Source organism: Schistocerca nitens, unplaced genomic scaffold (genome assembly GCF_023898315.1).
Source record: "Schistocerca nitens isolate TAMUIC-IGC-003100 unplaced genomic scaffold, iqSchNite1.1 HiC_scaffold_422, whole genome shotgun sequence".
In the NCBI taxonomy this organism is placed as follows: domain Eukaryota; kingdom Metazoa; phylum Arthropoda; class Insecta; order Orthoptera; family Acrididae; genus Schistocerca; species Schistocerca nitens.
In genome coordinates, this window is record NW_026045955.1 from 27,214 (window position 1) to 54,518 (window position 27,305).

The following is a 27,305-nucleotide window of genomic DNA, read 5'->3' on the forward strand; positions in this document are numbered from 1 at the left end:
TCTTGTCCCTGGTGTCCAGCGGAGGGCCTGTGCGTGGTGTGGCAGTGTCGTGCTGGAGGGCGCCACTGGTAGCATGTGGGCTTCCTCGCCTCGCCTCGCCTCGCGTCGCCTCGCCTCGCCTCACACCAGGTGTGTGCGTAGTTTGCAGTGCATTCGCACCATTCCCATCCCTGTCCCCGTCCCCGTCCCGACTTGTCCCGACTTTGCTCGACTGCCGCTCGCTGCCGCTCGGGTCGTGGTCCATATGACAGCGCAAGCACGACAAACGTCTGCGGGACGAGACGAGACGAGACGACTAAGGAATAAATTCGTGATTACAAAAAATTGGAACTCTACACTCCTACACAAAAATAGGCGGTGACGTGTTTCAGAAATCACCTGCCGATTCGTACTGTTTTGTCGTTTTCAAAGTCTTCTTGGCAAACTTGGTTAGCACATTCTCCCTCAAACTGAGTTAATTACTGCATTTTCGTACCATTACAGTAGTGTAAAAGGCTTAAGGAAGCATCTTTGTCACAACAGAAAGGTAGTTTGAAAATTGGGCTGGCAGGGGTAGCGACATAATAACAAAAAAAAAATGGAAGGCAGCCAACAGCACCCGGGTTTCCCAGGCGGTCACCCATCCAAGTACTAACCGGGCCCGATGATGCTTAACTTCGGTGATCGGACGAGAACCGGTGTATTCATCATGGTATGGCCGTTGGCGCTCATCTAATGTAGGAGCACGGCAGAATCCGCGTTCGGCTTTTCTCCCAACACACAAAATGTTAGTTTTCGACCGCATTTGACGAAAGCACTTCCTTCCGCAACAGCCAGTTCCTCGAGGACGGCGCGGGGGGCGCGCCCGGCGTCCCAGCAGAGCGACGGCCGAATTAGCGGGCGCACCGCCGCGTGTGTGAGACGCACTGCTGCTCGTTGCACCTCCTGTCATTCGCTGCGCGCGTGCAGCCTTCGACACTAGCGGAGGACGCATCTTGTCCCTGGTGTCCAGCGGAGGGCCTGTGCGTGGTGTGGCAGTGTCGTGCTGGAGGGCGCCACTGGTAGCATGTGGGCTTCCTCGCCTCGCCTCGCCTCGCGTCGCCTCGCCTCGCCTCACACCAGGTGTGTGCGTAGTTTGCAGTGCATTCGCACCATTCCCATCCCTGTCCCCGTCCCCGTCCCGACTTGTCCCGACTTTGCTCGACTGCCGCTCGCTGCCGCTCGGGTCGTGGTCCATATGACAGCGCAAGCACGACAAACGTCTGCGGGACGAGACGAGACGAGACGACTAAGGAATAAATTCGTGATTACAAAAAATTGGAACTCTACACTCCTACACAAAAATAGGCGGTGACGTGTTTCAGAAATCACCTGCCGATTCGTACTGTTTTGTCGTTTTCAAAGTCTTCTTGGCAAACTTGGTTAGCACATTCTCCCTCAAACTGAGTTAATTACTGCATTTTCGTACCATTACAGTAGTGTAAAAGGCTTAAGGAAGCATCTTTGTCACAACAGAAAGGTAGTTTGAAAATTGGGCTGGCAGGGGTAGCGACATAATAACAAAAAAAAAATGGAAGGCAGCCAACAGCACCCGGGTTTCCCAGGCGGTCACCCATCCAAGTACTAACCGGGCCCGATGATGCTTAACTTCGGTGATCGGACGAGAACCGGTGTATTCATCATGGTATGGCCGTTGGCGCTCATCTAATGTAGGAGCACGGCAGAATCCGCGTTCGGCTTTTCTCCCAACACACAAAATGTTAGTTTTCGACCGCATTTGACGAAAGCACTTCCTTCCGCAACAGCCAGTTCCTCGAGGACGGCGCGGGGGGCGCGCCCGGCGTCCCAGCAGAGCGACGGCCGAATTAGCGGGCGCACCGCCGCGTGTGTGACACGCACTGCTGCTCGTTGCACCTCCTGTCATTCGCTGCGCGCGTGCAGCCTTCGACACTAGCGGAGGACGCATCTTGTCCCTGGTGTCCAGCGGAGGGCCTGTGCGTGGTGTGGCAGTGTCGTGCTGGAGGGCGCCACTGGTAGCATGTGGGCTTCCTCGCCTCGCCTCGCCTCGCGTCGCCTCGCCTCGCCTCACACCAGGTGTGTGCGTAGTTTGCAGTGCATTCGCACCATTCCCATCCCTGTCCCCGTCCCCGTCCCGACTTGTCCCGACTTTGCTCGACTGCCGCTCGCTGCCGCTCGGGTCGTGGTCCATATGACAGCGCAAGCACGACAAACGTCTGCGGGACGAGACGAGACGAGACGACTAAGGAATAAATTCGTGATTACAAAAAATTGGAACTCTACACTCCTACACAAAAATAGGCGGTGACGTGTTTCAGAAATCACCTGCCGATTCGTACTGTTTTGTCGTTTTCAAAGTCTTCTTGGCAAACTTGGTTAGCACATTCTCCCTCAAACTGAGTTAATTACTGCATTTTCGTACCATTACAGTAGTGTAAAAGGCTTAAGGAAGCATCTTTGTCACAACAGAAAGGTAGTTTGAAAATTGGGCTGGCAGGGGTAGCGACATAATAACAAAAAAAAATGGAAGGCAGCCAACAGCACCCGGGTTTCCCAGGCGGTCACCCATCCAAGTACTAACCGGGCCCGATGATGCTTAACTTCGGTGATCGGACGAGAACCGGTGTATTCATCATGGTATGGCCGTTGGCGCTCATCTAATGTAGGAGCACGGCAGAATCCGCGTTCGGCTTTTCTCCCAACACACAAAATGTTAGTTTTCGACCGCATTTGACGAAAGCACTTCCTTCCGCAACAGCCAGTTCCTCGAGGACGGCGCGGGGGGCGCGCCCGGCGTCCCAGCAGAGCGACGGCCGAATTAGCGGGCGCACCGCCGCGTGTGTGACACGCACTGCTGCTCGTTGCACCTCCTGTCATTCGCTGCGCGCGTGCAGCCTTCGACACTAGCGGAGGACGCATCTTGTCCCTGGTGTCCAGCGGAGGGCCTGTGCGTGGTGTGGCAGTGTCGTGCTGGAGGGCGCCACTGGTAGCATGTGGGCTTCCTCGCCTCGCCTCGCCTCGCGTCGCCTCGCCTCGCCTCACACCAGGTGTGTGCGTAGTTTGCAGTGCATTCGCACCATTCCCATCCCTGTCCCCGTCCCCGTCCCGACTTGTCCCGACTTTGCTCGACTGCCGCTCGCTGCCGCTCGGGTCGTGGTCCATATGACAGCGCAAGCACGACAAACGTCTGCGGGACGAGACGAGACGAGACGACTAAGGAATAAATTCGTGATTACAAAAAATTGGAACTCTACACTCCTACACAAAAATAGGCGGTGACGTGTTTCAGAAATCACCTGCCGATTCGTACTGTTTTGTCGTTTTCAAAGTCTTCTTGGCAAACTTGGTTAGCACATTCTCCCTCAAACTGAGTTAATTACTGCATTTTCGTACCATTACAGTAGTGTAAAAGGCTTAAGGAAGCATCTTTGTCACAACAGAAAGGTAGTTTGAAAATTGGGCTGGCAGGGGTAGCGACATAATAACAAAAAAAAAATGGAAGGCAGCCAACAGCACCCGGGTTTCCCAGGCGGTCACCCATCCAAGTACTAACCGGGCCCGATGATGCTTAACTTCGGTGATCGGACGAGAACCGGTGTATTCATCATGGTATGGCCGTTGGCGCTCATCTAATGTAGGAGCACGGCAGAATCCGCGTTCGGCTTTTCTCCCAACACACAAAATGTTAGTTTTCGACCGCATTTGACGAAAGCACTTCCTTCCGCAACAGCCAGTTCCTCGAGGACGGCGCGGGGGGCGCGCCCGGCGTCCCAGCAGAGCGACGGCCGAATTAGCGGGCGCACCGCCGCGTGTGTGACACGCACTGCTGCTCGTTGCACCTCCTGTCATTCGCTGCGCGCGTGCAGCCTTCGACACTAGCGGAGGACGCATCTTGTCCCTGGTGTCCAGCGGAGGGCCTGTGCGTGGTGTGGCAGTGTCGTGCTGGAGGGCGCCACTGGTAGCATGTGGGCTTCCTCGCCTCGCCTCGCCTCGCGTCGCCTCGCCTCGCCTCACACCAGGTGTGTGCGTAGTTTGCAGTGCATTCGCACCATTCCCATCCCTGTCCCCGTCCCCGTCCCGACTTGTCCCGACTTTGCTCGACTGCCGCTCGCTGCCGCTCGGGTCGTGGTCCATATGACAGCGCAAGCACGACAAACGTCTGCGGGACGAGACGAGACGAGACGACTAAGGAATAAATTCGTGATTACAAAAAATTGGAACTCTACACTCCTACACAAAAATAGGCGGTGACGTGTTTCAGAAATCACCTGCCGATTCGTACTGTTTTGTCGTTTTCAAAGTCTTCTTGGCAAACTTGGTTAGCACATTCTCCCTCAAACTGAGTTAATTACTGCATTTTCGTACCATTACAGTAGTGTAAAAGGCTTAAGGAAGCATCTTTGTCACAACAGAAAGGTAGTTTGAAAATTGGGCTGGCAGGGGTAGCGACATAATAACAAAAAAAAATGGAAGGCAGCCAACAGCACCCGGGTTTCCCAGGCGGTCACCCATCCAAGTACTAACCGGGCCCGATGATGCTTAACTTCGGTGATCGGACGAGAACCGGTGTATTCATCATGGTATGGCCGTTGGCGCTCATCTAATGTAGGAGCACGGCAGAATCCGCGTTCGGCTTTTCTCCCAACACACAAAATGTTAGTTTTCGACCGCATTTGACGAAAGCACTTCCTTCCGCAACAGCCAGTTCCTCGAGGACGGCGCGGGGGGCGCGCCCGGCGTCCCAGCAGAGCGACGGCCGAATTAGCGGGCGCACCGCCGCGTGTGTGACACGCACTGCTGCTCGTTGCACCTCCTGTCATTCGCTGCGCGCGTGCAGCCTTCGACACTAGCGGAGGACGCATCTTGTCCCTGGTGTCCAGCGGAGGGCCTGTGCGTGGTGTGGCAGTGTCGTGCTGGAGGGCGCCACTGGTAGCATGTGGGCTTCCTCGCCTCGCCTCGCCTCGCGTCGCCTCGCCTCGCCTCACACCAGGTGTGTGCGTAGTTTGCAGTGCATTCGCACCATTCCCATCCCTGTCCCCGTCCCCGTCCCGACTTGTCCCGACTTTGCTCGACTGCCGCTCGCTGCCGCTCGGGTCGTGGTCCATATGACAGCGCAAGCACGACAAACGTCTGCGGGACGAGACGAGACGAGACGACTAAGGAATAAATTCGTGATTACAAAAAATTGGAACTCTACACTCCTACACAAAAATAGGCGGTGACGTGTTTCAGAAATCACCTGCCGATTCGTACTGTTTTGTCGTTTTCAAAGTCTTCTTGGCAAACTTGGTTAGCACATTCTCCCTCAAACTGAGTTAATTACTGCATTTTCGTACCATTACAGTAGTGTAAAAGGCTTAAGGAAGCATCTTTGTCACAACAGAAAGGTAGTTTGAAAATTGGGCTGGCAGGGGTAGCGACATAATAACAAAAAAAAAATGGAAGGCAGCCAACAGCACCCGGGTTTCCCAGGCGGTCACCCATCCAAGTACTAACCGGGCCCGATGATGCTTAACTTCGGTGATCGGACGAGAACCGGTGTATTCATCATGGTATGGCCGTTGGCGCTCATCTAATGTAGGAGCACGGCAGAATCCGCGTTCGGCTTTTCTCCCAACACACAAAATGTTAGTTTTCGACCGCATTTGACGAAAGCACTTCCTTCCGCAACAGCCAGTTCCTCGAGGACGGCGCGGGGGGCGCGCCCGGCGTCCCAGCAGAGCGACGGCCGAATTAGCGGGCGCACCGCCGCGTGTGTGACACGCACTGCTGCTCGTTGCACCTCCTGTCATTCGCTGCGCGCGTGCAGCCTTCGACACTAGCGGAGGACGCATCTTGTCCCTGGTGTCCAGCGGAGGGCCTGTGCGTGGTGTGGCAGTGTCGTGCTGGAGGGCGCCACTGGTAGCATGTGGGCTTCCTCGCCTCGCCTCGCCTCGCGTCGCCTCGCCTCGCCTCACACCAGGTGTGTGCGTAGTTTGCAGTGCATTCGCACCATTCCCATCCCTGTCCCCGTCCCCGTCCCGACTTGTCCCGACTTTGCTCGACTGCCGCTCGCTGCCGCTCGGGTCGTGGTCCATATGACAGCGCAAGCACGACAAACGTCTGCGGGACGAGACGAGACGAGACGACTAAGGAATAAATTCGTGATTACAAAAAATTGGAACTCTACACTCCTACACAAAAATAGGCGGTGACGTGTTTCAGAAATCACCTGCCGATTCGTACTGTTTTGTCGTTTTCAAAGTCTTCTTGGCAAACTTGGTTAGCACATTCTCCCTCAAACTGAGTTAATTACTGCATTTTCGTACCATTACAGTAGTGTAAAAGGCTTAAGGAAGCATCTTTGTCACAACAGAAAGGTAGTTTGAAAATTGGGCTGGCAGGGGTAGCGACATAATAACAAAAAAAAATGGAAGGCAGCCAACAGCACCCGGGTTTCCCAGGCGGTCACCCATCCAAGTACTAACCGGGCCCGATGATGCTTAACTTCGGTGATCGGACGAGAACCGGTGTATTCATCATGGTATGGCCGTTGGCGCTCATCTAATGTAGGAGCACGGCAGAATCCGCGTTCGGCTTTTCTCCCAACACACAAAATGTTAGTTTTCGACCGCATTTGACGAAAGCACTTCCTTCCGCAACAGCCAGTTCCTCGAGGACGGCGCGGGGGGCGCGCCCGGCGTCCCAGCAGAGCGACGGCCGAATTAGCGGGCGCACCGCCGCGTGTGTGACACGCACTGCTGCTCGTTGCACCTCCTGTCATTCGCTGCGCGCGTGCAGCCTTCGACACTAGCGGAGGACGCATCTTGTCCCTGGTGTCCAGCGGAGGGCCTGTGCGTGGTGTGGCAGTGTCGTGCTGGAGGGCGCCACTGGTAGCATGTGGGCTTCCTCGCCTCGCCTCGCCTCGCGTCGCCTCGCCTCGCCTCACACCAGGTGTGTGCGTAGTTTGCAGTGCATTCGCACCATTCCCATCCCTGTCCCCGTCCCCGTCCCGACTTGTCCCGACTTTGCTCGACTGCCGCTCGCTGCCGCTCGGGTCGTGGTCCATATGACAGCGCAAGCACGACAAACGTCTGCGGGACGAGACGAGACGAGACGACTAAGGAATAAATTCGTGATTACAAAAAATTGGAACTCTACACTCCTACACAAAAATAGGCGGTGACGTGTTTCAGAAATCACCTGCCGATTCGTACTGTTTTGTCGTTTTCAAAGTCTTCTTGGCAAACTTGGTTAGCACATTCTCCCTCAAACTGAGTTAATTACTGCATTTTCGTACCATTACAGTAGTGTAAAAGGCTTAAGGAAGCATCTTTGTCACAACAGAAAGGTAGTTTGAAAATTGGGCTGGCAGGGGTAGCGACATAATAACAAAAAAAAAATGGAAGGCAGCCAACAGCACCCGGGTTTCCCAGGCGGTCACCCATCCAAGTACTAACCGGGCCCGATGATGCTTAACTTCGGTGATCGGACGAGAACCGGTGTATTCATCATGGTATGGCCGTTGGCGCTCATCTAATGTAGGAGCACGGCAGAATCCGCGTTCGGCTTTTCTCCCAACACACAAAATGTTAGTTTTCGACCGCATTTGACGAAAGCACTTCCTTCCGCAACAGCCAGTTCCTCGAGGACGGCGCGGGGGGCGCGCCCGGCGTCCCAGCAGAGCGACGGCCGAATTAGCGGGCGCACCGCCGCGTGTGTGAGACGCACTGCTGCTCGTTGCACCTCCTGTCATTCGCTGCGCGCGTGCAGCCTTCGACACTAGCGGAGGACGCATCTTGTCCCTGGTGTCCAGCGGAGGGCCTGTGCGTGGTGTGGCAGTGTCGTGCTGGAGGGCGCCACTGGTAGCATGTGGGCTTCCTCGCCTCGCCTCGCCTCGCGTCGCCTCGCCTCGCCTCACACCAGGTGTGTGCGTAGTTTGCAGTGCATTCGCACCATTCCCATCCCTGTCCCCGTCCCCGTCCCGACTTGTCCCGACTTTGCTCGACTGCCGCTCGCTGCCGCTCGGGTCGTGGTCCATATGACAGCGCAAGCACGACAAACGTCTGCGGGACGAGACGAGACGAGACGACTAAGGAATAAATTCGTGATTACAAAAAATTGGAACTCTACACTCCTACACAAAAATAGGCGGTGACGTGTTTCAGAAATCACCTGCCGATTCGTACTGTTTTGTCGTTTTCAAAGTCTTCTTGGCAAACTTGGTTAGCACATTCTCCCTCAAACTGAGTTAATTACTGCATTTTCGTACCATTACAGTAGTGTAAAAGGCTTAAGGAAGCATCTTTGTCACAACAGAAAGGTAGTTTGAAAATTGGGCTGGCAGGGGTAGCGACATAATAACAAAAAAAAATGGAAGGCAGCCAACAGCACCCGGGTTTCCCAGGCGGTCACCCATCCAAGTACTAACCGGGCCCGATGATGCTTAACTTCGGTGATCGGACGAGAACCGGTGTATTCATCATGGTATGGCCGTTGGCGCTCATCTAATGTAGGAGCACGGCAGAATCCGCGTTCGGCTTTTCTCCCAACACACAAAATGTTAGTTTTCGACCGCATTTGACGAAAGCACTTCCTTCCGCAACAGCCAGTTCCTCGAGGACGGCGCGGGGGGCGCGCCCGGCGTCCCAGCAGAGCGACGGCCGAATTAGCGGGCGCACCGCCGCGTGTGTGACACGCACTGCTGCTCGTTGCACCTCCTGTCATTCGCTGCGCGCGTGCAGCCTTCGACACTAGCGGAGGACGCATCTTGTCCCTGGTGTCCAGCGGAGGGCCTGTGCGTGGTGTGGCAGTGTCGTGCTGGAGGGCGCCACTGGTAGCATGTGGGCTTCCTCGCCTCGCCTCGCCTCGCGTCGCCTCGCCTCGCCTCACACCAGGTGTGTGCGTAGTTTGCAGTGCATTCGCACCATTCCCATCCCTGTCCCCGTCCCCGTCCCGACTTGTCCCGACTTTGCTCGACTGCCGCTCGCTGCCGCTCGGGTCGTGGTCCATATGACAGCGCAAGCACGACAAACGTCTGCGGGACGAGACGAGACGAGACGACTAAGGAATAAATTCGTGATTACAAAAAATTGGAACTCTACACTCCTACACAAAAATAGGCGGTGACGTGTTTCAGAAATCACCTGCCGATTCGTACTGTTTTGTCGTTTTCAAAGTCTTCTTGGCAAACTTGGTTAGCACATTCTCCCTCAAACTGAGTTAATTACTGCATTTTCGTACCATTACAGTAGTGTAAAAGGCTTAAGGAAGCATCTTTGTCACAACAGAAAGGTAGTTTGAAAATTGGGCTGGCAGGGGTAGCGACATAATAACAAAAAAAAATGGAAGGCAGCCAACAGCACCCGGGTTTCCCAGGCGGTCACCCATCCAAGTACTAACCGGGCCCGATGATGCTTAACTTCGGTGATCGGACGAGAACCGGTGTATTCATCATGGTATGGCCGTTGGCGCTCATCTAATGTAGGAGCACGGCAGAATCCGCGTTCGGCTTTTCTCCCAACACACAAAATGTTAGTTTTCGACCGCATTTGACGAAAGCACTTCCTTCCGCAACAGCCAGTTCCTCGAGGACGGCGCGGGGGGCGCGCCCGGCGTCCCAGCAGAGCGACGGCCGAATTAGCGGGCGCACCGCCGCGTGTGTGACACGCACTGCTGCTCGTTGCACCTCCTGTCATTCGCTGCGCGCGTGCAGCCTTCGACACTAGCGGAGGACGCATCTTGTCCCTGGTGTCCAGCGGAGGGCCTGTGCGTGGTGTGGCAGTGTCGTGCTGGAGGGCGCCACTGGTAGCATGTGGGCTTCCTCGCCTCGCCTCGCGTCGCCTCGCCTCGCCTCACACCAGGTGTGTGCGTAGTTTGCAGTGCATTCGCACCATTCCCATCCCTGTCCCCGTCCCCGTCCCGACTTGTCCCGACTTTGCTCGACTGCCGCTCGCTGCCGCTCGGGTCGTGGTCCATATGACAGCGCAAGCACGACAAACGTCTGCGGGACGAGACGAGACGAGACGACTAAGGAATAAATTCGTGATTACAAAAAATTGGAACTCTACACTCCTACACAAAAATAGGCGGTGACGTGTTTCAGAAATCACCTGCCGATTCGTACTGTTTTGTCGTTTTCAAAGTCTTCTTGGCAAACTTGGTTAGCACATTCTCCCTCAAACTGAGTTAATTACTGCATTTTCGTACCATTACAGTAGTGTAAAAGGCTTAAGGAAGCATCTTTGTCACAACAGAAAGGTAGTTTGAAAATTGGGCTGGCAGGGGTAGCGACATAATAACAAAAAAAAAATGGAAGGCAGCCAACAGCACCCGGGTTTCCCAGGCGGTCACCCATCCAAGTACTAACCGGGCCCGATGATGCTTAACTTCGGTGATCGGACGAGAACCGGTGTATTCATCATGGTATGGCCGTTGGCGCTCATCTAATGTAGGAGCACGGCAGAATCCGCGTTCGGCTTTTCTCCCAACACACAAAATGTTAGTTTTCGACCGCATTTGACGAAAGCACTTCCTTCCGCAACAGCCAGTTCCTCGAGGACGGCGCGGGGGGCGCGCCCGGCGTCCCAGCAGAGCGACGGCCGAATTAGCGGGCGCACCGCCGCGTGTGTGAGACGCACTGCTGCTCGTTGCACCTCCTGTCATTCGCTGCGCGCGTGCAGCCTTCGACACTAGCGGAGGACGCATCTTGTCCCTGGTGTCCAGCGGAGGGCCTGTGCGTGGTGTGGCAGTGTCGTGCTGGAGGGCGCCACTGGTAGCATGTGGGCTTCCTCGCCTCGCCTCGCCTCGCGTCGCCTCGCCTCGCCTCACACCAGGTGTGTGCGTAGTTTGCAGTGCATTCGCACCATTCCCATCCCTGTCCCCGTCCCCGTCCCGACTTGTCCCGACTTTGCTCGACTGCCGCTCGCTGCCGCTCGGGTCGTGGTCCATATGACAGCGCAAGCACGACAAACGTCTGCGGGACGAGACGAGACGAGACGACTAAGGAATAAATTCGTGATTACAAAAAATTGGAACTCTACACTCCTACACAAAAATAGGCGGTGACGTGTTTCAGAAATCACCTGCCGATTCGTACTGTTTTGTCGTTTTCAAAGTCTTCTTGGCAAACTTGGTTAGCACATTCTCCCTCAAACTGAGTTAATTACTGCATTTTCGTACCATTACAGTAGTGTAAAAGGCTTAAGGAAGCATCTTTGTCACAACAGAAAGGTAGTTTGAAAATTGGGCTGGCAGGGGTAGCGACATAATAACAAAAAAAAATGGAAGGCAGCCAACAGCACCCGGGTTTCCCAGGCGGTCACCCATCCAAGTACTAACCGGGCCCGATGATGCTTAACTTCGGTGATCGGACGAGAACCGGTGTATTCATCATGGTATGGCCGTTGGCGCTCATCTAATGTAGGAGCACGGCAGAATCCGCGTTCGGCTTTTCTCCCAACACACAAAATGTTAGTTTTCGACCGCATTTGACGAAAGCACTTCCTTCCGCAACAGCCAGTTCCTCGAGGACGGCGCGGGGGGCGCGCCCGGCGTCCCAGCAGAGCGACGGCCGAATTAGCGGGCGCACCGCCGCGTGTGTGACACGCACTGCTGCTCGTTGCACCTCCTGTCATTCGCTGCGCGCGTGCAGCCTTCGACACTAGCGGAGGACGCATCTTGTCCCTGGTGTCCAGCGGAGGGCCTGTGCGTGGTGTGGCAGTGTCGTGCTGGAGGGCGCCACTGGTAGCATGTGGGCTTCCTCGCCTCGCCTCGCCTCGCGTCGCCTCGCCTCGCCTCACACCAGGTGTGTGCGTAGTTTGCAGTGCATTCGCACCATTCCCATCCCTGTCCCCGTCCCCGTCCCGACTTGTCCCGACTTTGCTCGACTGCCGCTCGCTGCCGCTCGGGTCGTGGTCCATATGACAGCGCAAGCACGACAAACGTCTGCGGGACGAGACGAGACGAGACGACTAAGGAATAAATTCGTGATTACAAAAAATTGGAACTCTACACTCCTACACAAAAATAGGCGGTGACGTGTTTCAGAAATCACCTGCCGATTCGTACTGTTTTGTCGTTTTCAAAGTCTTCTTGGCAAACTTGGTTAGCACATTCTCCCTCAAACTGAGTTAATTACTGCATTTTCGTACCATTACAGTAGTGTAAAAGGCTTAAGGAAGCATCTTTGTCACAACAGAAAGGTAGTTTGAAAATTGGGCTGGCAGGGGTAGCGACATAATAACAAAAAAAAAATGGAAGGCAGCCAACAGCACCCGGGTTTCCCAGGCGGTCACCCATCCAAGTACTAACCGGGCCCGATGATGCTTAACTTCGGTGATCGGACGAGAACCGGTGTATTCATCATGGTATGGCCGTTGGCGCTCATCTAATGTAGGAGCACGGCAGAATCCGCGTTCGGCTTTTCTCCCAACACACAAAATGTTAGTTTTCGACCGCATTTGACGAAAGCACTTCCTTCCGCAACAGCCAGTTCCTCGAGGACGGCGCGGGGGGCGCGCCCGGCGTCCCAGCAGAGCGACGGCCGAATTAGCGGGCGCACCGCCGCGTGTGTGACACGCACTGCTGCTCGTTGCACCTCCTGTCATTCGCTGCGCGCGTGCAGCCTTCGACACTAGCGGAGGACGCATCTTGTCCCTGGTGTCCAGCGGAGGGCCTGTGCGTGGTGTGGCAGTGTCGTGCTGGAGGGCGCCACTGGTAGCATGTGGGCTTCCTCGCCTCGCCTCGCCTCGCGTCGCCTCGCCTCGCCTCACACCAGGTGTGTGCGTAGTTTGCAGTGCATTCGCACCATTCCCATCCCTGTCCCCGTCCCCGTCCCGACTTGTCCCGACTTTGCTCGACTGCCGCTCGCTGCCGCTCGGGTCGTGGTCCATATGACAGCGCAAGCACGACAAACGTCTGCGGGACGAGACGAGACGAGACGACTAAGGAATAAATTCGTGATTACAAAAAATTGGAACTCTACACTCCTACACAAAAATAGGCGGTGACGTGTTTCAGAAATCACCTGCCGATTCGTACTGTTTTGTCGTTTTCAAAGTCTTCTTGGCAAACTTGGTTAGCACATTCTCCCTCAAACTGAGTTAATTACTGCATTTTCGTACCATTACAGTAGTGTAAAAGGCTTAAGGAAGCATCTTTGTCACAACAGAAAGGTAGTTTGAAAATTGGGCTGGCAGGGGTAGCGACATAATAACAAAAAAAAATGGAAGGCAGCCAACAGCACCCGGGTTTCCCAGGCGGTCACCCATCCAAGTACTAACCGGGCCCGATGATGCTTAACTTCGGTGATCGGACGAGAACCGGTGTATTCATCATGGTATGGCCGTTGGCGCTCATCTAATGTAGGAGCACGGCAGAATCCGCGTTCGGCTTTTCTCCCAACACACAAAATGTTAGTTTTCGACCGCATTTGACGAAAGCACTTCCTTCCGCAACAGCCAGTTCCTCGAGGACGGCGCGGGGGGCGCGCCCGGCGTCCCAGCAGAGCGACGGCCGAATTAGCGGGCGCACCGCCGCGTGTGTGACACGCACTGCTGCTCGTTGCACCTCCTGTCATTCGCTGCGCGCGTGCAGCCTTCGACACTAGCGGAGGACGCATCTTGTCCCTGGTGTCCAGCGGAGGGCCTGTGCGTGGTGTGGCAGTGTCGTGCTGGAGGGCGCCACTGGTAGCATGTGGGCTTCCTCGCCTCGCCTCGCGTCGCCTCGCCTCGCCTCACACCAGGTGTGTGCGTAGTTTGCAGTGCATTCGCACCATTCCCATCCCTGTCCCCGTCCCCGTCCCGACTTGTCCCGACTTTGCTCGACTGCCGCTCGCTGCCGCTCGGGTCGTGGTCCATATGACAGCGCAAGCACGACAAACGTCTGCGGGACGAGACGAGACGAGACGACTAAGGAATAAATTCGTGATTACAAAAAATTGGAACTCTACACTCCTACACAAAAATAGGCGGTGACGTGTTTCAGAAATCACCTGCCGATTCGTACTGTTTTGTCGTTTTCAAAGTCTTCTTGGCAAACTTGGTTAGCACATTCTCCCTCAAACTGAGTTAATTACTGCATTTTCGTACCATTACAGTAGTGTAAAAGGCTTAAGGAAGCATCTTTGTCACAACAGAAAGGTAGTTTGAAAATTGGGCTGGCAGGGGTAGCGACATAATAACAAAAAAAAAATGGAAGGCAGCCAACAGCACCCGGGTTTCCCAGGCGGTCACCCATCCAAGTACTAACCGGGCCCGATGATGCTTAACTTCGGTGATCGGACGAGAACCGGTGTATTCATCATGGTATGGCCGTTGGCGCTCATCTAATGTAGGAGCACGGCAGAATCCGCGTTCGGCTTTTCTCCCAACACACAAAATGTTAGTTTTCGACCGCATTTGACGAAAGCACTTCCTTCCGCAACAGCCAGTTCCTCGAGGACGGCGCGGGGGGCGCGCCCGGCGTCCCAGCAGAGCGACGGCCGAATTAGCGGGCGCACCGCCGCGTGTGTGAGACGCACTGCTGCTCGTTGCACCTCCTGTCATTCGCTGCGCGCGTGCAGCCTTCGACACTAGCGGAGGACGCATCTTGTCCCTGGTGTCCAGCGGAGGGCCTGTGCGTGGTGTGGCAGTGTCGTGCTGGAGGGCGCCACTGGTAGCATGTGGGCTTCCTCGCCTCGCCTCGCCTCGCGTCGCCTCGCCTCGCCTCACACCAGGTGTGTGCGTAGTTTGCAGTGCATTCGCACCATTCCCATCCCTGTCCCCGTCCCCGTCCCGACTTGTCCCGACTTTGCTCGACTGCCGCTCGCTGCCGCTCGGGTCGTGGTCCATATGACAGCGCAAGCACGACAAACGTCTGCGGGACGAGACGAGACGAGACGACTAAGGAATAAATTCGTGATTACAAAAAATTGGAACTCTACACTCCTACACAAAAATAGGCGGTGACGTGTTTCAGAAATCACCTGCCGATTCGTACTGTTTTGTCGTTTTCAAAGTCTTCTTGGCAAACTTGGTTAGCACATTCTCCCTCAAACTGAGTTAATTACTGCATTTTCGTACCATTACAGTAGTGTAAAAGGCTTAAGGAAGCATCTTTGTCACAACAGAAAGGTAGTTTGAAAATTGGGCTGGCAGGGGTAGCGACATAATAACAAAAAAAAATGGAAGGCAGCCAACAGCACCCGGGTTTCCCAGGCGGTCACCCATCCAAGTACTAACCGGGCCCGATGATGCTTAACTTCGGTGATCGGACGAGAACCGGTGTATTCATCATGGTATGGCCGTTGGCGCTCATCTAATGTAGGAGCACGGCAGAATCCGCGTTCGGCTTTTCTCCCAACACACAAAATGTTAGTTTTCGACCGCATTTGACGAAAGCACTTCCTTCCGCAACAGCCAGTTCCTCGAGGACGGCGCGGGGGGCGCGCCCGGCGTCCCAGCAGAGCGACGGCCGAATTAGCGGGCGCACCGCCGCGTGTGTGAGACGCACTGCTGCTCGTTGCACCTCCTGTCATTCGCTGCGCGCGTGCAGCCTTCGACACTAGCGGAGGACGCATCTTGTCCCTGGTGTCCAGCGGAGGGCCTGTGCGTGGTGTGGCAGTGTCGTGCTGGAGGGCGCCACTGGTAGCATGTGGGCTTCCTCGCCTCGCCTCGCCTCGCGTCGCCTCGCCTCGCCTCACACCAGGTGTGTGCGTAGTTTGCAGTGCATTCGCACCATTCCCATCCCTGTCCCCGTCCCCGTCCCGACTTGTCCCGACTTTGCTCGACTGCCGCTCGCTGCCGCTCGGGTCGTGGTCCATATGACAGCGCAAGCACGACAAACGTCTGCGGGACGAGACGAGACGAGACGACTAAGGAATAAATTCGTGATTACAAAAAATTGGAACTCTACACTCCTACACAAAAATAGGCGGTGACGTGTTTCAGAAATCACCTGCCGATTCGTACTGTTTTGTCGTTTTCAAAGTCTTCTTGGCAAACTTGGTTAGCACATTCTCCCTCAAACTGAGTTAATTACTGCATTTTCGTACCATTACAGTAGTGTAAAAGGCTTAAGGAAGCATCTTTGTCACAACAGAAAGGTAGTTTGAAAATTGGGCTGGCAGGGGTAGCGACATAATAACAAAAAAAAAATGGAAGGCAGCCAACAGCACCCGGGTTTCCCAGGCGGTCACCCATCCAAGTACTAACCGGGCCCGATGATGCTTAACTTCGGTGATCGGACGAGAACCGGTGTATTCATCATGGTATGGCCGTTGGCGCTCATCTAATGTAGGAGCACGGCAGAATCCGCGTTCGGCTTTTCTCCCAACACACAAAATGTTAGTTTTCGACCGCATTTGACGAAAGCACTTCCTTCCGCAACAGCCAGTTCCTCGAGGACGGCGCGGGGGGCGCGCCCGGCGTCCCAGCAGAGCGACGGCCGAATTAGCGGGCGCACCGCCGCGTGTGTGAGACGCACTGCTGCTCGTTGCACCTCCTGTCATTCGCTGCGCGCGTGCAGCCTTCGACACTAGCGGAGGACGCATCTTGTCCCTGGTGTCCAGCGGAGGGCCTGTGCGTGGTGTGGCAGTGTCGTGCTGGAGGGCGCCACTGGTAGCATGTGGGCTTCCTCGCCTCGCCTCGCCTCGCGTCGCCTCGCCTCGCCTCACACCAGGTGTGTGCGTAGTTTGCAGTGCATTCGCACCATTCCCATCCCTGTCCCCGTCCCCGTCCCGACTTGTCCCGACTTTGCTCGACTGCCGCTCGCTGCCGCTCGGGTCGTGGTCCATATGACAGCGCAAGCACGACAAACGTCTGCGGGACGAGACGAGACGAGACGACTAAGGAATAAATTCGTGATTACAAAAAATTGGAACTCTACACTCCTACACAAAAATAGGCGGTGACGTGTTTCAGAAATCACCTGCCGATTCGTACTGTTTTGTCGTTTTCAAAGTCTTCTTGGCAAACTTGGTTAGCACATTCTCCCTCAAACTGAGTTAATTACTGCATTTTCGTACCATTACAGTAGTGTAAAAGGCTTAAGGAAGCATCTTTGTCACAACAGAAAGGTAGTTTGAAAATTGGGCTGGCAGGGGTAGCGACATAATAACAAAAAAAAATGGAAGGCAGCCAACAGCACCCGGGTTTCCCAGGCGGTCACCCATCCAAGTACTAACCGGGCCCGATGATGCTTAACTTCGGTGATCGGACGAGAACCGGTGTATTCATCATGGTATGGCCGTTGGCGCTCATCTAATGTAGGAGCACGGCAGAATCCGCGTTCGGCTTTTCTCCCAACACACAAAATGTTAGTTTTCGACCGCATTTGACGAAAGCACTTCCTTCCGCAACAGCCAGTTCCTCGAGGACGGCGCGGGGGGCGCGCCCGGCGTCCCAGCAGAGCGACGGCCGAATTAGCGGGCGCACCGCCGCGTGTGTGACACGCACTGCTGCTCGTTGCACCTCCTGTCATTCGCTGCGCGCGTGCAGCCTTCGACACTAGCGGAGGACGCATCTTGTCCCTGGTGTCCAGCGGAGGGCCTGTGCGTGGTGTGGCAGTGTCGTGCTGGAGGGCGCCACTGGTAGCATGTGGGCTTCCTCGCCTCGCCTCGCCTCGCGTCGCCTCGCCTCGCCTCACACCAGGTGTGTGCGTAGTTTGCAGTGCATTCGCACCATTCCCATCCCTGTCCCCGTCCCCGTCCCGACTTGTCCCGACTTTGCTCGACTGCCGCTCGCTGCCGCTCGGGTCGTGGTCCATATGACAGCGCAAGCACGACAAACGTCTGCGGGACGAGACGAGACGAGACGACTAAGGAATAAATTCGTGATTACAAAAAATTGGAACTCTACACTCCTACACAAAAATAGGCGGTGACGTGTTTCAGAAATCACCTGCCGATTCGTACTGTTTTGTCGTTTTCAAAGTCTTCTTGGCAAACTTGGTTAGCACATTCTCCCTCAAACTGAGTTAATTACTGCATTTTCGTACCATTACAGTAGTGTAAAAGGCTTAAGGAAGCATCTTTGTCACAACAGAAAGGTAGTTTGAAAATTGGGCTGGCAGGGGTAGCGACATAATAACAAAAAAAAAATGGAAGGCAGCCAACAGCACCCGGGTTTCCCAGGCGGTCACCCATCCAAGTACTAACCGGGCCCGATGATGCTTAACTTCGGTGATCGGACGAGAACCGGTGTATTCATCATGGTATGGCCGTTGGCGCTCATCTAATGTAGGAGCACGGCAGAATCCGCGTTCGGCTTTTCTCCCAACACACAAAATGTTAGTTTTCGACCGCATTTGACGAAAGCACTTCCTTCCGCAACAGCCAGTTCCTCGAGGACGGCGCGGGGGGCGCGCCCGGCGTCCCAGCAGAGCGACGGCCGAATTAGCGGGCGCACCGCCGCGTGTGTGAGACGCACTGCTGCTCGTTGCACCTCCTGTCATTCGCTGCGCGCGTGCAGCCTTCGACACTAGCGGAGGACGCATCTTGTCCCTGGTGTCCAGCGGAGGGCCTGTGCGTGGTGTGGCAGTGTCGTGCTGGAGGGCGCCACTGGTAGCATGTGGGCTTCCTCGCCTCGCCTCGCCTCGCGTCGCCTCGCCTCGCCTCACACCAGGTGTGTGCGTAGTTTGCAGTGCATTCGCACCATTCCCATCCCTGTCCCCGTCCCCGTCCCGACTTGTCCCGACTTTGCTCGACTGCCGCTCGCTGCCGCTCGGGTCGTGGTCCATATGACAGCGCAAGCACGACAAACGTCTGCGGGACGAGACGAGACGAGACGACTAAGGAATAAATTCGTGATTACAAAAAATTGGAACTCTACACTCCTACACAAAAATAGGCGGTGACGTGTTTCAGAAATCACCTGCCGATTCGTACTGTTTTGTCGTTTTCAAAGTCTTCTTGGCAAACTTGGTTAGCACATTCTCCCTCAAACTGAGTTAATTACTGCATTTTCGTACCATTACAGTAGTGTAAAAGGCTTAAGGAAGCATCTTTGTCACAACAGAAAGGTAGTTTGAAAATTGGGCTGGCAGGGGTAGCGACATAATAACAAAAAAAAAATGGAAGGCAGCCAACAGCACCCGGGTTTCCCAGGCGGTCACCCATCCAAGTACTAACCGGGCCCGATGATGCTTAACTTCGGTGATCGGACGAGAACCGGTGTATTCATCATGGTATGGCCGTTGGCGCTCATCTAATGTAGGAGCACGGCAGAATCCGCGTTCGGCTTTTCTCCCAACACACAAAATGTTAGTTTTCGACCGCATTTGACGAAAGCACTTCCTTCCGCAACAGCCAGTTCCTCGAGGACGGCGCGGGGGGCGCGCCCGGCGTCCCAGCAGAGCGACGGCCGAATTAGCGGGCGCACCGCCGCGTGTGTGAGACGCACTGCTGCTCGTTGCACCTCCTGTCATTCGCTGCGCGCGTGCAGCCTTCGACACTAGCGGAGGACGCATCTTGTCCCTGGTGTCCAGCGGAGGGCCTGTGCGTGGTGTGGCAGTGTCGTGCTGGAGGGCGCCACTGGTAGCATGTGGGCTTCCTCGCCTCGCCTCGCGTCGCCTCGCCTCGCCTCACACCAGGTGTGTGCGTAGTTTGCAGTGCATTCGCACCATTCCCATCCCTGTCCCCGTCCCCGTCCCGACTTGTCCCGACTTTGCTCGACTGCCGCTCGCTGCCGCTCGGGTCGTGGTCCATATGACAGCGCAAGCACGACAAACGTCTGCGGGACGAGACGAGACGAGACGACTAAGGAATAAATTCGTGATTACAAAAAATTGGAACTCTACACTCCTACACAAAAATAGGCGGTGACGTGTTTCAGAAATCACCTGCCGATTCGTACTGTTTTGTCGTTTTCAAAGTCTTCTTGGCAAACTTGGTTAGCACATTCTCCCTCAAACTGAGTTAATTACTGCATTTTCGTACCATTACAGTAGTGTAAAAGGCTTAAGGAAGCATCTTTGTCACAACAGAAAGGTAGTTTGAAAATTGGGCTGGCAGGGGTAGCGACATAATAACAAAAAAAAAATGGAAGGCAGCCAACAGCACCCGGGTTTCCCAGGCGGTCACCCATCCAAGTACTAACCGGGCCCGATGATGCTTAACTTCGGTGATCGGACGAGAACCGGTGTATTCATCATGGTATGGCCGTTGGCGCTCATCTAATGTAGGAGCACGGCAGAATCCGCGTTCGGCTTTTCTCCCAACACACAAAATGTTAGTTTTCGACCGCATTTGACGAAAGCACTTCCTTCCGCAACAGCCAGTTCCTCGAGGACGGCGCGGGGGGCGCGCCCGGCGTCCCAGCAGAGCGACGGCCGAATTAGCGGGCGCACCGCCGCGTGTGTGAGACGCACTGCTGCTCGTTGCACCTCCTGTCATTCGCTGCGCGCGTGCAGCCTTCGACACTAGCGGAGGACGCATCTTGTCCCTGGTGTCCAGCGGAGGGCCTGTGCGTGGTGTGGCAGTGTCGTGCTGGAGGGCGCCACTGGTAGCATGTGGGCTTCCTCGCCTCGCCTCGCCTCGCGTCGCCTCGCCTCGCCTCACACCAGGTGTGTGCGTAGTTTGCAGTGCATTCGCACCATTCCCATCCCTGTCCCCGTCCCCGTCCCGACTTGTCCCGACTTTGCTCGACTGCCGCTCGCTGCCGCTCGGGTCGTGGTCCATATGACAGCGCAAGCACGACAAACGTCTGCGGGACGAGACGAGACGAGACGACTAAGGAATAAATTCGTGATTACAAAAAATTGGAACTCTACACTCCTACACAAAAATAGGCGGTGACGTGTTTCAGAAATCACCTGCCGATTCGTACTGTTTTGTCGTTTTCAAAGTCTTCTTGGCAAACTTGGTTAGCACATTCTCCCTCAAACTGAGTTAATTACTGCATTTTCGTACCATTACAGTAGTGTAAAAGGCTTAAGGAAGCATCTTTGTCACAACAGAAAGGTAGTTTGAAAATTGGGCTGGCAGGGGTAGCGACATAATAACAAAAAAAAATGGAAGGCAGCCAACAGCACCCGGGTTTCCCAGGCGGTCACCCATCCAAGTACTAACCGGGCCCGATGATGCTTAACTTCGGTGATCGGACGAGAACCGGTGTATTCATCATGGTATGGCCGTTGGCGCTCATCTAATGTAGGAGCACGGCAGAATCCGCGTTCGGCTTTTCTCCCAACACACAAAATGTTAGTTTTCGACCGCATTTGACGAAAGCACTTCCTTCCGCAACAGCCAGTTCCTCGAGGACGGCGCGGGGGGCGCGCCCGGCGTCCCAGCAGAGCGACGGCCGAATTAGCGGGCGCACCGCCGCGTGTGTGACACGCACTGCTGCTCGTTGCACCTCCTGTCATTCGCTGCGCGCGTGCAGCCTTCGACACTAGCGGAGGACGCATCTTGTCCCTGGTGTCCAGCGGAGGGCCTGTGCGTGGTGTGGCAGTGTCGTGCTGGAGGGCGCCACTGGTAGCATGTGGGCTTCCTCGCCTCGCCTCGCCTCGCGTCGCCTCGCCTCGCCTCACACCAGGTGTGTGCGTAGTTTGCAGTGCATTCGCACCATTCCCATCCCTGTCCCCGTCCCCGTCCCGACTTGTCCCGACTTTGCTCGACTGCCGCTCGCTGCCGCTCGGGTCGTGGTCCATATGACAGCGCAAGCACGACAAACGTCTGCGGGACGAGACGAGACGAGACGACTAAGGAATAAATTCGTGATTACAAAAAATTGGAACTCTACACTCCTACACAAAAATAGGCGGTGACGTGTTTCAGAAATCACCTGCCGATTCGTACTGTTTTGTCGTTTTCAAAGTCTTCTTGGCAAACTTGGTTAGCACATTCTCCCTCAAACTGAGTTAATTACTGCATTTTCGTACCATTACAGTAGTGTAAAAGGCTTAAGGAAGCATCTTTGTCACAACAGAAAGGTAGTTTGAAAATTGGGCTGGCAGGGGTAGCGACATAATAACAAAAAAAAAATGGAAGGCAGCCAACAGCACCCGGGTTTCCCAGGCGGTCACCCATCCAAGTACTAACCGGGCCCGATGATGCTTAACTTCGGTGATCGGACGAGAACCGGTGTATTCATCATGGTATGGCCGTTGGCGCTCATCTAATGTAGGAGCACGGCAGAATCCGCGTTCGGCTTTTCTCCCAACACACAAAATGTTAGTTTTCGACCGCATTTGACGAAAGCACTTCCTTCCGCAACAGCCAGTTCCTCGAGGACGGCGCGGGGGGCGCGCCCGGCGTCCCAGCAGAGCGACGGCCGAATTAGCGGGCGCACCGCCGCGTGTGTGACACGCACTGCTGCTCGTTGCACCTCCTGTCATTCGCTGCGCGCGTGCAGCCTTCGACACTAGCGGAGGACGCATCTTGTCCCTGGTGTCCAGCGGAGGGCCTGTGCGTGGTGTGGCAGTGTCGTGCTGGAGGGCGCCACTGGTAGCATGTGGGCTTCCTCGCCTCGCCTCGCCTCGCGTCGCCTCGCCTCGCCTCACACCAGGTGTGTGCGTAGTTTGCAGTGCATTCGCACCATTCCCATCCCTGTCCCCGTCCCCGTCCCGACTTGTCCCGACTTTGCTCGACTGCCGCTCGCTGCCGCTCGGGTCGTGGTCCATATGACAGCGCAAGCACGACAAACGTCTGCGGGACGAGACGAGACGAGACGACTAAGGAATAAATTCGTGATTACAAAAAATTGGAACTCTACACTCCTACACAAAAATAGGCGGTGACGTGTTTCAGAAATCACCTGCCGATTCGTACTGTTTTGTCGTTTTCAAAGTCTTCTTGGCAAACTTGGTTAGCACATTCTCCCTCAAACTGAGTTAATTACTGCATTTTCGTACCATTACAGTAGTGTAAAAGGCTTAAGGAAGCATCTTTGTCACAACAGAAAGGTAGTTTGAAAATTGGGCTGGCAGGGGTAGCGACATAATAACAAAAAAAAATGGAAGGCAGCCAACAGCACCCGGGTTTCCCAGGCGGTCACCCATCCAAGTACTAACCGGGCCCGATGATGCTTAACTTCGGTGATCGGACGAGAACCGGTGTATTCATCATGGTATGGCCGTTGGCGCTCATCTAATGTAGGAGCACGGCAGAATCCGCGTTCGGCTTTTCTCCCAACACACAAAATGTTAGTTTTCGACCGCATTTGACGAAAGCACTTCCTTCCGCAACAGCCAGTTCCTCGAGGACGGCGCGGGGGGCGCGCCCGGCGTCCCAGCAGAGCGACGGCCGAATTAGCGGGCGCACCGCCGCGTGTGTGACACGCACTGCTGCTCGTTGCACCTCCTGTCATTCGCTGCGCGCGTGCAGCCTTCGACACTAGCGGAGGACGCATCTTGTCCCTGGTGTCCAGCGGAGGGCCTGTGCGTGGTGTGGCAGTGTCGTGCTGGAGGGCGCCACTGGTAGCATGTGGGCTTCCTCGCCTCGCCTCGCCTCGCGTCGCCTCGCCTCGCCTCACACCAGGTGTGTGCGTAGTTTGCAGTGCATTCGCACCATTCCCATCCCTGTCCCCGTCCCCGTCCCGACTTGTCCCGACTTTGCTCGACTGCCGCTCGCTGCCGCTCGGGTCGTGGTCCATATGACAGCGCAAGCACGACAAACGTCTGCGGGACGAGACGAGACGAGACGACTAAGGAATAAATTCGTGATTACAAAAAATTGGAACTCTACACTCCTACACAAAAATAGGCGGTGACGTGTTTCAGAAATCACCTGCCGATTCGTACTGTTTTGTCGTTTTCAAAGTCTTCTTGGCAAACTTGGTTAGCACATTCTCCCTCAAACTGAGTTAATTACTGCATTTTCGTACCATTACAGTAGTGTAAAAGGCTTAAGGAAGCATCTTTGTCACAACAGAAAGGTAGTTTGAAAATTGGGCTGGCAGGGGTAGCGACATAATAACAAAAAAAAAATGGAAGGCAGCCAACAGCACCCGGGTTTCCCAGGCGGTCACCCATCCAAGTACTAACCGGGCCCGATGATGCTTAACTTCGGTGATCGGACGAGAACCGGTGTATTCATCATGGTATGGCCGTTGGCGCTCATCTAATGTAGGAGCACGGCAGAATCCGCGTTCGGCTTTTCTCCCAACACACAAAATGTTAGTTTTCGACCGCATTTGACGAAAGCACTTCCTTCCGCAACAGCCAGTTCCTCGAGGACGGCGCGGGGGGCGCGCCCGGCGTCCCAGCAGAGCGACGGCCGAATTAGCGGGCGCACCGCCGCGTGTGTGAGACGCACTGCTGCTCGTTGCACCTCCTGTCATTCGCTGCGCGCGTGCAGCCTTCGACACTAGCGGAGGACGCATCTTGTCCCTGGTGTCCAGCGGAGGGCCTGTGCGTGGTGTGGCAGTGTCGTGCTGGAGGGCGCCACTGGTAGCATGTGGGCTTCCTCGCCTCGCCTCGCCTCGCGTCGCCTCGCCTCGCCTCACACCAGGTGTGTGCGTAGTTTGCAGTGCATTCGCACCATTCCCATCCCTGTCCCCGTCCCCGTCCCGACTTGTCCCGACTTTGCTCGACTGCCGCTCGCTGCCGCTCGGGTCGTGGTCCATATGACAGCGCAAGCACGACAAACGTCTGCGGGACGAGACGAGACGAGACGACTAAGGAATAAATTCGTGATTACAAAAAATTGGAACTCTACACTCCTACACAAAAATAGGCGGTGACGTGTTTCAGAAATCACCTGCCGATTCGTACTGTTTTGTCGTTTTCAAAGTCTTCTTGGCAAACTTGGTTAGCACATTCTCCCTCAAACTGAGTTAATTACTGCATTTTCGTACCATTACAGTAGTGTAAAAGGCTTAAGGAAGCATCTTTGTCACAACAGAAAGGTAGTTTGAAAATTGGGCTGGCAGGGGTAGCGACATAATAACAAAAAAAAATGGAAGGCAGCCAACAGCACCCGGGTTTCCCAGGCGGTCACCCATCCAAGTACTAACCGGGCCCGATGATGCTTAACTTCGGTGATCGGACGAGAACCGGTGTATTCATCATGGTATGGCCGTTGGCGCTCATCTAATGTAGGAGCACGGCAGAATCCGCGTTCGGCTTTTCTCCCAACACACAAAATGTTAGTTTTCGACCGCATTTGACGAAAGCACTTCCTTCCGCAACAGCCAGTTCCTCGAGGACGGCGCGGGGGGCGCGCCCGGCGTCCCAGCAGAGCGACGGCCGAATTAGCGGGCGCACCGCCGCGTGTGTGACACGCACTGCTGCTCGTTGCACCTCCTGTCATTCGCTGCGCGCGTGCAGCCTTCGACACTAGCGGAGGACGCATCTTGTCCCTGGTGTCCAGCGGAGGGCCTGTGCGTGGTGTGGCAGTGTCGTGCTGGAGGGCGCCACTGGTAGCATGTGGGCTTCCTCGCCTCGCCTCGCCTCGCGTCGCCTCGCCTCGCCTCACACCAGGTGTGTGCGTAGTTTGCAGTGCATTCGCACCATTCCCATCCCTGTCCCCGTCCCCGTCCCGACTTGTCCCGACTTTGCTCGACTGCCGCTCGCTGCCGCTCGGGTCGTGGTCCATATGACAGCGCAAGCACGACAAACGTCTGCGGGACGAGACGAGACGAGACGACTAAGGAATAAATTCGTGATTACAAAAAATTGGAACTCTACACTCCTACACAAAAATAGGCGGTGACGTGTTTCAGAAATCACCTGCCGATTCGTACTGTTTTGTCGTTTTCAAAGTCTTCTTGGCAAACTTGGTTAGCACATTCTCCCTCAAACTGAGTTAATTACTGCATTTTCGTACCATTACAGTAGTGTAAAAGGCTTAAGGAAGCATCTTTGTCACAACAGAAAGGTAGTTTGAAAATTGGGCTGGCAGGGGTAGCGACATAATAACAAAAAAAAAATGGAAGGCAGCCAACAGCACCCGGGTTTCCCAGGCGGTCACCCATCCAAGTACTAACCGGGCCCGATGATGCTTAACTTCGGTGATCGGACGAGAACCGGTGTATTCATCATGGTATGGCCGTTGGCGCTCATCTAATGTAGGAGCACGGCAGAATCCGCGTTCGGCTTTTCTCCCAACACACAAAATGTTAGTTTTCGACCGCATTTGACGAAAGCACTTCCTTCCGCAACAGCCAGTTCCTCGAGGACGGCGCGGGGGGCGCGCCCGGCGTCCCAGCAGAGCGACGGCCGAATTAGCGGGCGCACCGCCGCGTGTGTGAGACGCACTGCTGCTCGTTGCACCTCCTGTCATTCGCTGCGCGCGTGCAGCCTTCGACACTAGCGGAGGACGCATCTTGTCCCTGGTGTCCAGCGGAGGGCCTGTGCGTGGTGTGGCAGTGTCGTGCTGGAGGGCGCCACTGGTAGCATGTGGGCTTCCTCGCCTCGCCTCGCCTCGCGTCGCCTCGCCTCGCCTCACACCAGGTGTGTGCGTAGTTTGCAGTGCATTCGCACCATTCCCATCCCTGTCCCCGTCCCCGTCCCGACTTGTCCCGACTTTGCTCGACTGCCGCTCGCTGCCGCTCGGGTCGTGGTCCATATGACAGCGCAAGCACGACAAACGTCTGCGGGACGAGACGAGACGAGACGACTAAGGAATAAATTCGTGATTACAAAAAATTGGAACTCTACACTCCTACACAAAAATAGGCGGTGACGTGTTTCAGAAATCACCTGCCGATTCGTACTGTTTTGTCGTTTTCAAAGTCTTCTTGGCAAACTTGGTTAGCACATTCTCCCTCAAACTGAGTTAATTACTGCATTTTCGTACCATTACAGTAGTGTAAAAGGCTTAAGGAAGCATCTTTGTCACAACAGAAAGGTAGTTTGAAAATTGGGCTGGCAGGGGTAGCGACATAATAACAAAAAAAAAATGGAAGGCAGCCAACAGCACCCGGGTTTCCCAGGCGGTCACCCATCCAAGTACTAACCGGGCCCGATGATGCTTAACTTCGGTGATCGGACGAGAACCGGTGTATTCATCATGGTATGGCCGTTGGCGCTCATCTAATGTAGGAGCACGGCAGAATCCGCGTTCGGCTTTTCTCCCAACACACAAAATGTTAGTTTTCGACCGCATTTGACGAAAGCACTTCCTTCCGCAACAGCCAGTTCCTCGAGGACGGCGCGGGGGGCGCGCCCGGCGTCCCAGCAGAGCGACGGCCGAATTAGCGGGCGCACCGCCGCGTGTGTGAGACGCACTGCTGCTCGTTGCACCTCCTGTCATTCGCTGCGCGCGTGCAGCCTTCGACACTAGCGGAGGACGCATCTTGTCCCTGGTGTCCAGCGGAGGGCCTGTGCGTGGTGTGGCAGTGTCGTGCTGGAGGGCGCCACTGGTAGCATGTGGGCTTCCTCGCCTCGCCTCGCGTCGCCTCGCCTCGCCT

The 27,305-nt window shown here is 55.3% G+C and overlaps 28 non-coding genes across 28 annotated transcripts; all 28 read right to left on the bottom strand.

The window, feature by feature from the left end:
• Positions 1 to 586: 586 nt before the first annotated feature.
• On the bottom strand, positions 587 to 705 carry LOC126232053 (5S ribosomal RNA). The gene has a single exon (XR_007544609.1). It is a non-coding gene; the product is annotated as a 5S ribosomal RNA (ribosomal RNA).
• Positions 706 to 1,558: 853 nt separating this feature from the next.
• On the bottom strand, positions 1,559 to 1,677 carry LOC126232054 (5S ribosomal RNA). The gene has a single exon (XR_007544610.1). It is a non-coding gene; the product is annotated as a 5S ribosomal RNA (ribosomal RNA).
• Positions 1,678 to 2,529: 852 nt separating this feature from the next.
• LOC126232055 (5S ribosomal RNA) lies at positions 2,530 to 2,648 on the bottom strand. Its single transcript, XR_007544611.1, has one exon. It is a non-coding gene; the product is annotated as a 5S ribosomal RNA (ribosomal RNA).
• Positions 2,649 to 3,501: 853 nt separating this feature from the next.
• On the bottom strand, positions 3,502 to 3,620 carry LOC126232056 (5S ribosomal RNA). Its single transcript, XR_007544612.1, has one exon. It is a non-coding gene; the product is annotated as a 5S ribosomal RNA (ribosomal RNA).
• Positions 3,621 to 4,472: 852 nt separating this feature from the next.
• Positions 4,473 to 4,591, bottom strand: LOC126232057 (5S ribosomal RNA). The gene has a single exon (XR_007544613.1). It is a non-coding gene; the product is annotated as a 5S ribosomal RNA (ribosomal RNA).
• An 853-nt stretch (positions 4,592 to 5,444) lies between these two features.
• LOC126232058 (5S ribosomal RNA) lies at positions 5,445 to 5,563 on the bottom strand. Its single transcript, XR_007544614.1, has one exon. It is a non-coding gene; the product is annotated as a 5S ribosomal RNA (ribosomal RNA).
• Positions 5,564 to 6,415: 852 nt separating this feature from the next.
• Positions 6,416 to 6,534, bottom strand: LOC126232059 (5S ribosomal RNA). The gene has a single exon (XR_007544615.1). It is a non-coding gene; the product is annotated as a 5S ribosomal RNA (ribosomal RNA).
• Positions 6,535 to 7,387: 853 nt separating this feature from the next.
• LOC126232061 (5S ribosomal RNA) lies at positions 7,388 to 7,506 on the bottom strand. Its single transcript, XR_007544617.1, has one exon. It is a non-coding gene; the product is annotated as a 5S ribosomal RNA (ribosomal RNA).
• Positions 7,507 to 8,358: 852 nt separating this feature from the next.
• LOC126232062 (5S ribosomal RNA) lies at positions 8,359 to 8,477 on the bottom strand. Its single transcript, XR_007544618.1, has one exon. It is a non-coding gene; the product is annotated as a 5S ribosomal RNA (ribosomal RNA).
• Positions 8,478 to 9,329: 852 nt separating this feature from the next.
• On the bottom strand, positions 9,330 to 9,448 carry LOC126232064 (5S ribosomal RNA). Its single transcript, XR_007544619.1, has one exon. It is a non-coding gene; the product is annotated as a 5S ribosomal RNA (ribosomal RNA).
• An 848-nt stretch (positions 9,449 to 10,296) lies between these two features.
• Positions 10,297 to 10,415, bottom strand: LOC126232065 (5S ribosomal RNA). The gene has a single exon (XR_007544620.1). It is a non-coding gene; the product is annotated as a 5S ribosomal RNA (ribosomal RNA).
• An 852-nt stretch (positions 10,416 to 11,267) lies between these two features.
• On the bottom strand, positions 11,268 to 11,386 carry LOC126232066 (5S ribosomal RNA). Its single transcript, XR_007544621.1, has one exon. It is a non-coding gene; the product is annotated as a 5S ribosomal RNA (ribosomal RNA).
• Positions 11,387 to 12,239: 853 nt separating this feature from the next.
• Positions 12,240 to 12,358, bottom strand: LOC126232067 (5S ribosomal RNA). Its single transcript, XR_007544622.1, has one exon. It is a non-coding gene; the product is annotated as a 5S ribosomal RNA (ribosomal RNA).
• An 852-nt stretch (positions 12,359 to 13,210) lies between these two features.
• On the bottom strand, positions 13,211 to 13,329 carry LOC126232068 (5S ribosomal RNA). The gene has a single exon (XR_007544623.1). It is a non-coding gene; the product is annotated as a 5S ribosomal RNA (ribosomal RNA).
• An 848-nt stretch (positions 13,330 to 14,177) lies between these two features.
• LOC126232069 (5S ribosomal RNA) lies at positions 14,178 to 14,296 on the bottom strand. Its single transcript, XR_007544624.1, has one exon. It is a non-coding gene; the product is annotated as a 5S ribosomal RNA (ribosomal RNA).
• An 852-nt stretch (positions 14,297 to 15,148) lies between these two features.
• On the bottom strand, positions 15,149 to 15,267 carry LOC126232070 (5S ribosomal RNA). The gene has a single exon (XR_007544625.1). It is a non-coding gene; the product is annotated as a 5S ribosomal RNA (ribosomal RNA).
• An 853-nt stretch (positions 15,268 to 16,120) lies between these two features.
• Positions 16,121 to 16,239, bottom strand: LOC126232071 (5S ribosomal RNA). Its single transcript, XR_007544626.1, has one exon. It is a non-coding gene; the product is annotated as a 5S ribosomal RNA (ribosomal RNA).
• Positions 16,240 to 17,091: 852 nt separating this feature from the next.
• On the bottom strand, positions 17,092 to 17,210 carry LOC126232073 (5S ribosomal RNA). The gene has a single exon (XR_007544628.1). It is a non-coding gene; the product is annotated as a 5S ribosomal RNA (ribosomal RNA).
• Positions 17,211 to 18,063: 853 nt separating this feature from the next.
• On the bottom strand, positions 18,064 to 18,182 carry LOC126232075 (5S ribosomal RNA). Its single transcript, XR_007544629.1, has one exon. It is a non-coding gene; the product is annotated as a 5S ribosomal RNA (ribosomal RNA).
• An 853-nt stretch (positions 18,183 to 19,035) lies between these two features.
• Positions 19,036 to 19,154, bottom strand: LOC126232076 (5S ribosomal RNA). The gene has a single exon (XR_007544630.1). It is a non-coding gene; the product is annotated as a 5S ribosomal RNA (ribosomal RNA).
• An 848-nt stretch (positions 19,155 to 20,002) lies between these two features.
• LOC126232077 (5S ribosomal RNA) lies at positions 20,003 to 20,121 on the bottom strand. The gene has a single exon (XR_007544631.1). It is a non-coding gene; the product is annotated as a 5S ribosomal RNA (ribosomal RNA).
• Positions 20,122 to 20,973: 852 nt separating this feature from the next.
• LOC126232078 (5S ribosomal RNA) lies at positions 20,974 to 21,092 on the bottom strand. The gene has a single exon (XR_007544632.1). It is a non-coding gene; the product is annotated as a 5S ribosomal RNA (ribosomal RNA).
• An 853-nt stretch (positions 21,093 to 21,945) lies between these two features.
• Positions 21,946 to 22,064, bottom strand: LOC126231985 (5S ribosomal RNA). The gene has a single exon (XR_007544548.1). It is a non-coding gene; the product is annotated as a 5S ribosomal RNA (ribosomal RNA).
• Positions 22,065 to 22,916: 852 nt separating this feature from the next.
• On the bottom strand, positions 22,917 to 23,035 carry LOC126231987 (5S ribosomal RNA). Its single transcript, XR_007544549.1, has one exon. It is a non-coding gene; the product is annotated as a 5S ribosomal RNA (ribosomal RNA).
• Positions 23,036 to 23,888: 853 nt separating this feature from the next.
• Positions 23,889 to 24,007, bottom strand: LOC126231988 (5S ribosomal RNA). Its single transcript, XR_007544550.1, has one exon. It is a non-coding gene; the product is annotated as a 5S ribosomal RNA (ribosomal RNA).
• An 852-nt stretch (positions 24,008 to 24,859) lies between these two features.
• LOC126231989 (5S ribosomal RNA) lies at positions 24,860 to 24,978 on the bottom strand. The gene has a single exon (XR_007544551.1). It is a non-coding gene; the product is annotated as a 5S ribosomal RNA (ribosomal RNA).
• An 853-nt stretch (positions 24,979 to 25,831) lies between these two features.
• Positions 25,832 to 25,950, bottom strand: LOC126231990 (5S ribosomal RNA). The gene has a single exon (XR_007544552.1). It is a non-coding gene; the product is annotated as a 5S ribosomal RNA (ribosomal RNA).
• An 853-nt stretch (positions 25,951 to 26,803) lies between these two features.
• Positions 26,804 to 26,922, bottom strand: LOC126231992 (5S ribosomal RNA). Its single transcript, XR_007544554.1, has one exon. It is a non-coding gene; the product is annotated as a 5S ribosomal RNA (ribosomal RNA).
• Between the last annotated feature and the right edge of the window lie 383 nt (positions 26,923 to 27,305).